We start from the raw sequence: 12,538 nt of genomic DNA, 5'->3' as shown, positions 1-12,538 counted from the left end.
AACAATGGCTCTGAAATCAGAAGGCCTCAGGTCAACCTACCTGCTTGACATTGGGCAAGTCACTTACACTTCTCTGGACCTCCGTGATCTTTTCTGTAAAATGAGGGGAGTAGACTGTAGGGTTTCTCTGGCAGAAGCAATATCTACCATGTAGGCTACACTGGTTTTTCCTTGAGAAGTATTAAAGCCATTTTGAGACTTAATGAACTCAAGGGATTAAGGCTTGAGTCATTGGCATAGCTTCCTGGTGGCTTAAGGTACAAAAATCCAACACATGAAGAGTCAGCAGCTTTAACTAGGACTTCTGACTGGAAGACCAGCATGGTTAATACGGAGGCAGGGAAGCGTTGCTTAAGTGAATCAATAATGCATCTTTGCTGAGTATCATTTCCCTGTTATGGATAAGCAGACATCCTTTTGTTAACTACTAGGTAGACTACAAGTTTCTCATTCAGAACCTGAAGTACCAGGCTAGACTGATTTGGGCCAGGCCAGCAACAGGAACTCTCTGGCTCTCTATTTATGATCTTATGATCCTTCTTCCTCACTCCTCCTAAAGCTAAGCTTTAGGCGAACTTCCTTGTGACACACCTGCTGTTCCCTCCCTCTTTTTGCAGTCCATCACCCTTGCTCTCACCTCACTTCCTCCTTTCAGAGTCAAAATATCTGGGTTCCAATCTAGGCTGTGCTATTTACTTCCCATGTGACCTCGGTCCTCTGTACTACTAATTCTAGTTCTTGTCTATATGGAAGATATTCTGTATAAGGTGATCTCAGGAGAGAGAAATTAAGATTTATTGGTATTCATACCTGACTAATGTTCGGGATGCTAGACAGAATGTGGTCCACTGTTTTTATTTTCTGGAAAAAAAAATTGATATCCTGTTAATTTTTTGGTAGGGGTTGTTGGTATAGGGAATAGGCCCATTATTTCATTGTTACAGGGAATTCTCAGTGAAGAAACTCTACCAATAAAAATTGGTACCTTGTATTTAACTCACACTCAGAGACTGGACTAGGGCAGGGGCTTCTTAAGCTTTTTCCACTCATGACCCCTTTTTGCCCAAGAAATTTTTATGTGACCCCAGGTATATAGATATATAAAATAAGTATACAAATCAAACATCTACTGATAATAAATCACAAAGAAATTTATCTTAAAACAGTTCTTTGGTATACATATAACTTTACCATTTATTAAAGACAAAAGCAAATTTGCATACTGAGATGGATGTGCTTATTTATTTTTACATAAAGAATTAAATCTTGGTGGAATATTTGATGCAGGATGTAGACAATCTTCAACATTTTTCAGAGATGATCAATATTTTGATTTTATAATTGTCAATACTAAGAATGCCACTTTGCATAAATACAATGCAAATGGATCAAATCTCACCTGTGTAACTTAAGGTAATTTACTTAATCTCTCTTTGCCTCAGTTTACTCACCTGTAAAATGAGGTGTGTAGGTAGATTTCAATGTTCTCAAAACCATCTAGCTCTAAATCCTATCCTATATATATAGGATATATGTATCCTATATATCCTCCTATGATGAAATCACTTAATCTGTCTGAGTTTTAGGAAATCTTTTAAGTCTGCAAGTGACGGGCAGGATATGATTTGCATGGCTGGAGGAAGTTTTGACACCATCAGAACCACAGCTTTTTGTTGCATTATATTTAATTATAAGTTAAAGACATAACTATTACATTTTTAAAGCCCAATATGTCTCTGGCAGATGGGGTATGTACAGGTAAAATTTCATTATTAAAAAAAGTAACTTGCAAAAATTATGTGTTTGTTACAAACTTTTAAAATGCTATATACACACATGCTGCTATTATTATTGGGTTCTCTTTCAGTTGGTGGAGGTAGAATTTCAGTGTTTAAAAAAAAAACGGTTTGGAATGTAACAGCCCAGAGACTGATCTTACCAATTCTTCCATTTTTAAACTGTTATAACAGAGGTTTCACTCTTCTTCATTTTGAAGAACCTAGGCTCCAAATGACCCACAGCCACAGTCCTTTTGAGGCTTGCTGCAGAGACAAGCTATGTCAGGAGTGACTGAAATGGGTTCTTTATAAAGCTCCCTTGCCAGTTCCCTTCCTACATTTAAATAACTCCTCTACTGTTCAACAAACTTACTTAAAGGTAGCTTTTTAACAAGGAGGCCTAACTTTTTTTTTTCTTCAGTCAATTAACTTTACATGGTTTTTCTCTCTGGAAAAAAACAAAAAACTGCCTTCATGGATAATGAAACTGAAATGTACAATGTGACCTGTTGTTTCCATTTGAGGACAAATTATCTTAAGAGAAATTTGCCAAAATGACTCCTTTTTGACTTTTCTACAGGATGGAATATTATTTGTCAGGTTTGACTTTTTCTCTGATTTAGGTTTCAGAGACGAGGATGGTGAGGATAATTTTTTCTGTGATCATTATGCTGTTCTTCCTTCAAGCAGGTAAGTCCGAAATGAAGCATTAAACAAGGAAGTGGGGGAGAATTGGAAAAATTCTACTAATAACTGCAAGTAACTGTGAAGCAGGTAGAACATGTATCCATTTCCCCCCAACTTTGTTTCCTAGATGTGATAATGTTTCTGATTTTGTTTCAACATGAGATGTGAAATTTCTTTACCTGCTTCCAAAGGAAATAAGTCTTTTCTCTAGTGGGACTACAGTTAACAGGGAGCCATTTTGATGACATTGCAATATCTCTGTTCAAGAATAGGATGCATTTTGGTGACATATTTTTTTGATGAAAAAACATTGCAGGACACAGTAGGATGCATTCTACGATGTCAGATGGCAGGGAGAGGGAGGGAGAGTTAAGGACAAGAAAATGTCATTAAATACACTTTCATACATAGTTCATAAGTATATAGGAATGTCTTCCACAGATGCAGATAACAATCCTTCTATACCCTCTCATTCTGTATAACTTTTGCCTGAGACTTAACATCAGTAACGAAATCACTGGAGGCTTCTCCTCTAGCTTTCTGAGCTCTTTGAAAACCCATCTCTTGTTTATTCTCACTACCATGACTAGCCCTCCTCCTTTCCCAGTCACAATAATTAAATACTTATTAGGTTTGGGTTAAGGTTAGGGAAAATGGGAATGAGGCCTAACCTATGTTCAAATAAAGAAAGGAAACGAAGGGGGCAGGAAGTCTGGAGGGGCCTTAGTTTCCCTGACTATGCTCAGGCAGGCTCCTGAACCTAGAAGAAATGATTTACAATACAAAACACATTCCTTCAATGGAAATAGCTTCACCAAGAACCTGACACTCACAGTTAGTCCCTGGCTTATATTTCCAAGAATAACAGGAAAAATACGGTGGTGGGCAGACCATGGGACATGTGATTTTAGTTCCCTCACTATTACCACAAAGCCTACCTGACAGCTCATGTCAAATTCCAAGAAAAAGCCTTTCATGTAAATAAGCGATTTTTGATCCTTCCCTAATTTCATAGGTGTCAGGAGATAAAGAGAGCAGAATCTTTAGGTTCCTTAAAGGGCAGACTCCACTTAGCAGAAATTTATTATTTACCAGAAAGGTCAAAGTTTCATGGAAGAGGTAGCATTTGACATGGACTTTCAAAGATGAAATCAGAAGTCAACAGAGCACACAGATTAGACCAGTCTGACTAGGGCATGGAGTGCTTAGACAGGAATAATGTGTAATTAGTCTAGAAGAGTAGGGGGGCATCATATTATTAACTGAATTTAGTTGAACGCACTCATTGAATGAATACCATACATTGGAGTTTGAACTTTACCCTGTAGGCAATGGGGAGCCACTAAAATTTTCTAAACAGAGGAATATGATCAGATCTATGTATAAGAAAAATTATTTTGCAACAGTGTGAAGAACGGATTGAAGAGAGTGGAGGCAGAAACACTTATTAGGAGGTTCTTACAATAGTCTAGGCAAAGGGCTAGAATAATAATAATTGACATTTGTAAAGTTTAGGTTTCATAGCACATTATAGATATTTTCATCCTGAACTAGTTCACTTAAGGGTCAAGATAAGGAAGGGAGAAGAGTATAGCCAGTGCTGGGGTGATGGCCTGGGAAAGAACTGAGGAGTGAGAGACTGGAGGTCATGGTGAAGATGAAGAGCAGGGTAGGGGTGGAATGACAACAGTCTGTGATTAGCTTAAGGAAATTTGAAATTCGTGAATATTAAAGTGGAACATTTCGGGGTGATGGCAGGAGAAAAGGTATGACCATCTCCCTGTGCAGCTGAGGTGGGGTAGAGAAGTAAGTCGTGGGAAATAAGTTAAGAAACTGGGAGGTTAGGGTACTTGAGGGAGTATCAATATGTATGCTGAAGTCTCCTAGTATTCAGGAAAGGGGTGGGAAGAAGGATGATGAGCCAGACATCGTACTCATCGAGGTAGGAAGGAGGAGTCTTCTGGCGGTTAGCTGATAACAGCTACTAGAATACTAGAATTTTGATTAAGTGGTAAATATGGGTTGAGTGAAACTCAAAGGAGGATGGTGGTAGAGGGAGATCTTGGAAGTGGCAGCAAGAAGTATTCCAACTCCACTACCACCACCAGTGAAATGACAAGGTATGATGTGATTTAATTTTGTTCTTGTTGTTCAGTCGTTTCAGTTGTGTCCAACTCTTTGTGACCCCATTTAGGGCTTTCTTGGCAAAGATACTGGAGTGATTTGCCATTTCCTTCTCCAGCTCATTTTACAGACAAAGAAACTGAGGCAAACAGAAGTTAAATGACTTGCCCAGGGTCACACAACTAGTCTGAGGCTAGATTTGAATTCAGGTCTTCCTGACTCCAGGTCAAGTTCTCTATTTGCTGCACCACCTAGCTACCTAATAATAATAAGAGAAATATAAGCTAAAGCAGTTTTGAGGTTCAACCTCATATTCATCAGGTAAGCAAAGATGACAAAAAAAGAAAATGATAATTGTTGTAGCAACTACAGGAGCAAAGAAATACTAACTGTGCTTTTGGTAGAGTTGTGAAATCTCCAACTACTCTGAAAAGAAATTTGGAATTATACACAAAAGGTCACTAAACAATGCTTTCCCTTTAACCCATCGATACTACAATATCACTACCAGGTATATACTTCAAACAGATCTAAGACACAGGCAAAGGTGCATATGTACAAAAGTAGTTATAGCAGCCTTTTTGTACAGCAAAGAACTGGAAACAGAGTGGGCACCCATCAACTGGGTAACGGCTGAGTAAATTATGGTACATGAATGTCATGGAATATTATTGTAACACAAAAAATAATAGAAGGGATGGCAGATTCAAAGAAACCTTGGGAGGCTTGTATGAACTGACGTATGGTGAAGTGAGCAGAACTGGGAGTACCATGATACTGTAAAGAAAAACAACTTTGAAAGACTTAAGATCTCTGATTGATTCATTGATCATGAAAATGATCACTAGAAAATGATGAAGCATGCCTCCTACTTCTTGTGGAGTGGCAATAGATTATAGTGGCAGAGTCATTTTCAGACATGATGTTTCACTTGACTTGATTTGTTACAAAGGAGGGCTTTTATTTTGACTGGGGAGAAAATACTTGTAGAATGTTGGGAACAGTGAAGCAAAACAAACAAACAAAAAAGAAAAGACTATCATTGAAACATTTTTAAAATACACAGAAGACCACAGAGGAAGTTTAGAATATACAAACAGTCGATGTTGGTATTACCACATTAAATGTAATAGATATTTAAAATTTTATGTAATAGATTCTTGGTTTCATATGTAGCCGTCTTCTTTATATATTTGTTGATGATTTTCTACTTCTCGGGGAAAAAAAAAGTTAAGTGGGAAAAAAAGTATAATGTGTCTTTGAAGAGAAAGGAGAAGGGCCTGCTGTAAAAGAATTTCAAAAATGCTGAGAATCATCTAAACATCTTGTGTTCTTCCTTTGTCTTTTCTCTCTTTCCCCTTCCTCCTTTCTTGTGCTTGTAGATGGCACAGAAATAATATGCAGATACTGCAATCTCTCACTCCCCTTCCATGGCTGCCTTCTGGATGGTGGTACCTGCAGAGTCGACCCAGGTCAATATTGTAAAGTTGAGTACCACGAGCAAGGTAAGCCTGACATTGAGTGTGGTCTCCAAAGTGGAGGATACATTCCTGGTACTAGCTCAGCTATCAGTTTCAATAATGGCTCAGGTGCTGACTTAAATTGAGAGGGTGTGGACTGAAAGGTGAAAAGGTATCCCAAACCACAAATACCTCCTCTTTAACCTCTCAGGTTGCCTGAAATCCCACCACTTACAATCTGTGTTTGTATTAAGAAAATGTCTGGCTTTAAGAGTTTCTGCCAAATTGGTTATAACCCTCAAAAGAGACAATACACTAAACCAATCATTTGCTAAGAACACATCAGCATGAATTATTCACATAATGTTTTTCTTTTTCTTTTGGAATGGATCGGATTGGACTGTCATAGAACAGGGATAAGGATTTACTTGAGTGAATCTTGATGATCTCATCACTGTATGCTTTTTCCTCTGGTGCAGTTGTCCATATTCTTCCTCATATCTCCCACAGAAGATCTAACCAAAGTACCAGAGGCTCTCCATTATGTCCTCTTCTATTTCACAGCTTTCATGGAACATTGGGGCTGTCATCATCCCCATACATTTCTCCCCTTCCCCCACTTCTTTCCTAAATATTCTTATTCTTTTACCTTGAACTTGAAACATATCAACAAGCATGAACATTTCCATGTTCATTTACAAAGGAAAAGAAGATTATATCTGAAACTGTGAATATTACACATAGAATATTTCTCTTTCAAAAGCACATATCAAAAAGTATTAAAAAAAAAAGTACATATTAACATGTTAGTACAAATACTGCCCTGCTGGTCTATGTCCCCTACTGAATATTCTGTATATTTTTTTAAAATGTTTCATTGACACTATTTGCTTAATTTTTAAAATTTTTTAGGGGCAGCTAGGTGGAGCAATGGATAGAGCTCTGGCCTTGGAGTCAGGAAGACCTGAGTTTAAATCCAGCCTCAGATATTTGACACTAGCTATGTGACCCAGGGCAAGTCACTCAACCCCAACTGCCTCATCAAAAAGCAAAAAAAAAATTTTTTTTTACTTTTCCCAAGTTACATGTAAAAACAATTTTTAACATTCTTTTTTAAAAAACTTTTGAGTTCTAAATTCTCTCCCTTTCTCCCTCCCCACCTCCCCTCACTGAGAAGGCAAGCAGTTCAGTAAATGTTAAACATGTGTAGTCATGTAAAACATATCCATAATAGTCATGCTGTGAAAGAAAACGTAGACCTCCACCAAAAAAAACTCAAGAAAAAGAAAGTTTAAAAAAAGGGTGCCTTCAATCTGTATTCAGACACCATCAGTTCTTTTTCTGGGGAATGGACAGCATTTTTCATCATACGTCTTTCAGAATTGTCTTGGATTGTTGTATTGCTGAGAATAGCTAAGTCTTTTACAGCTGATCATCTTACAATATTGCTGTTACTTTGTACACAGTACATTTCACTTTGCATCAGCTCATGTAAGTCTTTCCAGGTTTTTCTGACAGCATCCTGCTCATCATTTCTTACAGTACAATAGTATTCCATCACAATCATATAACACAACTTGTTCAGTCATTCCCCAATTGATGAGCATCCTCTCAATTTCTAATTCTTCGCCCCCAGAAAAGAGCTGCTATAAATATTTTTGTACATATAAGTCCCTTTCCTTTTTGTTTTTTATCTCTTTTGGGATGTAGACCTAGTAGTGGTATTTCTAGGTTAAAGGGTACGCACGGTTTTATAGTACTTTGGGCAAAGTTCCAGATTGCTCTACAGAATGGTTGAATCAGCTCACAACTCCACCAACAGTGCATTTTTCCTACATCCCTTCCAACTTTGGTCATTTACCCTCTCTGTCCTATTAGCCAATCTAATAGGTATAAAGTAGTACCTCAGAATTATTTTAATTTTCATTTCTCCAATCAATAGAGTACTTTTTCATGTGGCTATAGATTATTTGCTTTATTTAAAATTAATTAAAAATTTTTTACCAAAATATCCTCTCCCCAAGTCTCTTCCTCCTTTCCCTTCTCTCCTTTCTCCTTCTTCTCCTCCTTTTTTTTCTCTCTCTCTCTTTCCTTTTCCCCCTTAACCCCCCAGCAACCAATGCCTTTGCTTTGAAGAAAAGTTGTTCCTATCAGGTAGAGAAGACCTAGGCCACATGTCTCAGGGCCAATTAACACACATTCAGCATTGTATTTCTACTGGTCAAAAGTACAATTCAGAAAGTCGTGAACTTTTTTTTCCCCCTTCTTACAACTCTTACTCCCAGCTGAGTTAAGGGCAAGTAAATTTGTTCTATCTCTTCACAGTGTGCCTCCCCGTGTACACACAGTAAATACCTCCCACAGAGTCTTTCTGAGTCTGTTGATAAAATCATGCATTTCTCTCCATTTGCCTTTTCAATATTCTAGTAGTGCCTTGAAGATCTTTTTTCCAAACCGCTTCTCTAGTAAGTATATTCTAGAAATGTAGACCAGATGTGTGCAGGGATGTCTATTTGGATGTGTCACAGATAAATGTATAAAGATGCACATGTGTACATCAGGGGCATAACCATGTATCTGTGAAAATATATACATACATGTGAGGGAGGTGGCCCGGCACCTTCATTTTACAGATGAGGGAACAAAACCTTTGAAAACTCAAATTTTCTGCCCAAAGTTACACAGGTAATAAGTGAGCTAGGATTTAAAGTGAAGTCCAGCGCTTTTTCCATTGCACTATGCTGTACCCAGTAGCAGGATATGATTAGGAAGAAGCCTAGAAAGAGACCCTGATATATGCATGACAAAAAGCAGGATGCAGGGGTAAGAGCACGGAACTCAAAAGTCAGAAGACATGGTCCTGAGTCTGACATCAACTACATTTGTGATTCAAGGCACTTACTTTCTCTGAGCCTCAGTATCCTTAACTGTCAAGCAGGGATAATCATGTGCTACCTATATTACAAGGTTGTTATGAAGAAAGTGCTTTGTAAACTTATTATTGAGACAATAGAATGTATGCAGTCTGAAACCACTCCAATATCATTGCCAAGAAAAGCCCAAATGGGGTCACAGAGAGTTGGACACAATTGACACAACACCAAAGAAAGTGGTGTTTTGGGTTCTTTTGTGGAAAAAAAACTCAATTCCATTATATTGGAATATACAGAATACACTTTCATAGTATCCCCAGCACTCAGCACAGTACCTAACACATAATAAGCACTTAATGATAATAACAGTCATCATGGTAGTCAACATCGTCGTCATCATCATCATCATCAGTGAGAGGCTTTAAAGGGGAAAAATACATCCAGGGCAGCTAGGTGGTGCAGTGGATAGAGCTCCAGCCTTGGAGTCAGAAGGACCTGAGTTCAAATGTGACCTCAGACACTTGATACTTACTAGCTGTGTGACCCTGGGCAAGTCACTTAACCCCAACTGCCTCACCAAAAAAAACCAGAATACACCCTCATTTTACAAACTCCAGATGGAGATCTGGTTGACGTAGCGTAAAGGGCTTTCACTTGCAGCAGGATTCTGAAGCACCTGTGTATGTAAGGTCTCTAATGGAACACTTCCCTCCCCAAACACACGTCCCCTCTTCTGATTTCTGCAGGTGGTGTGGAGTGGTTCTCAGTCAAAGGCTGTACTACTCCCAAAGAAATATGCCATTCAAAGAGAATAATCAGCAATACCATTCATCTCACCCAATGCTGCTACCAAGACATGTGCAACATCTGAATCGGAATCTCCAACTAGATGATTTGGGTCATAGAAGGGATACGATGCCAATTTACAACCAGCCTAGCATTAGGAGAGCAACGTATATATATTTTTTCCCTGGGGCAAGTCGATCACAATCTAGTGGTTGATCACAGGAACTGGTAAATTGTAGAGCACCTGATGTCACCATATTTCCCTCTTCTCATCCTATGGAATAGTGGGCTTGGGGAGGGGGGCAGGAAAGGAATGTGGCCAAAGGCTGGCAACTCATTCCTATTCCTAAAGCTTTCTGCAGACACTCTCCTCACTCCACTTAAAGACACCCATTGACATCCTTATTACCTCCCCAAGAGATTCTAAGGCTTTAATGAAAGGAAAAAAAATAGCTCTTATATACCCCAACTCCACCCCTAAAAAGATGGAAGACTCCCATCTAAATGACTAGCATTGGTACAGATTGGTATCGTACCATATAATATCCAAAATCATATTCCCCTAGTTTCTTCTTTCACATTCAGGACAGCTCTAATAGTGGCATACTGCATGAATATTAGTATCCTGAAAGTGTTAAATTGGTTTCCAAAGTGACCTAATTTATTTCTCCTGAATAGTTTGTACACTTGGGGAATCTTGATGTCTTGAATATTCCCCAAAAGAATAACACAAGTATAAGAAAAGCCAAACTTATGGACACTAGGAGACAAAACTTTAGGACAGAGGATTGTCACTTGCAAACACAGCTTCTCCCAATGACAAAACAAAGGCAAGACTTGCCTTTACTTCTACAGTGGGCGTCCTAAACACACAGCATTTACATAAAGGTAGGCGAGTGAGGCGCTCCAAATGAAACCCCTGCCTAGAAGAAGCAGATGAGGATCTGGCCTGGAATAATTTCACAGTTTTTTGATGATACAGGTCAGAGCACTGCTTTCATTTAGTGTTTTATGAATACTGTCGTGGGGTGGGGAAGATAGTGTATTTTAATATTTAGTTCCACATTGTTTTTTTCTGACGTAAATCTTACAGGTGTTTGAGAAATTTTTGTTAAAAATAAAAAAAATCAATAAAAAAAATCTCAACTTTTACTTCTCTTTCAGCTTTCAGATTCCTTTCTTCCTCCCTGATCCCCATCAGCTGCTTGCCCAGGACAATCTTTCTACACTCAGAGAGAAGAAATATAAGAGATCAAATGTTCCTTATCTATTCAACTATCTCCTTCTACCCTATTGCCTACAAAACGCTTTCCCTCCTAGGTTGGCCATATTTTTCATGATGATATTTTAATAAATTAAACCAAGTGCCTACCTCTTTTAGAAGTGAAGCAACCGAGGCAGAGGGAAAATGAGATTTGAATAACATCCCAAAATAAGAGGATGAATCCAAAGGAACTCAAAACTACGGTGTAGCTTTGGAGTCAAAAGACTTGGGTTGGGGCAGCTAGTTGGCACAGTGGATAGAGTCCCGGCCCTGAAGTCAGGAGGACCCGAGTTCAAATCTGGCCTCAGACCAAACACTTGACACTCACTAGCTGTGTGATCCTGGGCAAGTCACTTAACCCCAACTGACAAAAAAAAATGGGTCTAGATCCTGACTCAGCTAGGTGTTGCAGTGGATAGAGTGCCAGGTGTGGAGTCAGGAAGATTCTCTTAATGAGTTCACATCCAGCCTGAGACACTTACTAGCTGTGTGACCCTGGGCAAGTCACTTAACCTTGTTTGCCTCTGTTTCTCATCTGTAAAATGATCTGGAGAAAGAAATGGCAAAACACTCTGGTATCTTTGCCATGAAAACCCCAAATGGGGTGGTGAGTCAGACTTGACTGAAAAACAACTCAACAACCTAAAATAAGTCATTTTATCCTGGCTGGGCCTCAAATTCTTGAGGAGTCTGGATTAGACAGCTTTCACGGCCCCTGATAGCTGAAGATCTATGAGCCTACTGACTCCCAATCCTACAAAAGATGGCATGGGAGTTTTAAAGGAAGATGGCAAGACGAGTCAAGTTCAAGTACTTCCATTAGCGATGTGTGCAAGTTCGGTAGGTCACATACTTTCTCTGGCCTTGGCTTCCCCATATGTGAAATGGAAGGGTGAAGTCATATAGTTCAGGTCCTTTCCAGTAACTAAGACTCTGTACTTGTATTTTCATTTGCCTCTCTGTGACTGCTGTTCGTCTGACCCCTCACTGCGGCCTTTCTCTTCCTAACAGAGAAAAGGCTTATACTGAATAAAGCCTGTATTGCGTGCAAGGGCACACCACACAATGAAAGCATGAGTGCTGCCCACACAGCTCCCTGCCTGCATGGAGAGGAAGAAGAAAAGGAGAGATGCAAATGTTGGGAGGATTGATTTGTTTCTGAACCAGTCACCTGATCCAGCAGCTGGACTCCAAAGTCTCAATGGGAGCAAACTTGGCTTCCCCACATTTAGACCGGAAAATGCTATTTTGTCACCCCTTCTACTCTCCAGAAACTGGTGTATATCCATGGTCTGGCTTACTCAGGATGTCATTTCAAGAGAATGTGCTCTGTAGATATTCTCCTTTACTCTTTACTCCATCAGCTTTCCCCACCCCCTTCAATTAGAACACACAGATGGCCTAGTAATGATAGAATTTCATTTCAGTTTATACCTCCCAGTTAGGCATCTACTCATTCAAGATTCCTCTGCTTACACTCTATGATATCTTTAAACACTTTTGTGCACAAAGATATAGTAGTTTTGTGTTGATTTGAGTGCAGCCTCCCTCCCAGGTCAAGTAGGC

At 39.1% G+C, this 12,538-nt stretch overlaps 1 non-coding gene across 1 annotated transcript; it reads left to right on the top strand.

The window, feature by feature from the left end:
- The first annotated feature begins 2,079 nt into the window (after window positions 1–2,079).
- LOC110218817 (uncharacterized) lies at window positions 2,080–9,747 on the top strand. The gene is made up of 4 exons (XR_013486012.1): window positions 2,080–2,157; window positions 2,402–2,468; window positions 5,972–6,094; window positions 9,669–9,747. It is a non-coding gene; the product is annotated as an uncharacterized LOC110218817 (transcript).
- Window positions 9,748–12,538: the final 2,791 nt, after the last annotated feature.

Source organism: Phascolarctos cinereus, unplaced genomic scaffold (genome assembly GCF_003287225.1).
Source record: "Phascolarctos cinereus isolate Bilbo 61053 unplaced genomic scaffold, phaCin_HiC Scaffold_4;HRSCAF=312, whole genome shotgun sequence".
Lineage (NCBI taxonomy): Eukaryota > Metazoa > Chordata > Mammalia > Diprotodontia > Phascolarctidae > Phascolarctos > Phascolarctos cinereus.
This window is presented reverse-complemented; position numbering and strand designations above follow the sequence as displayed.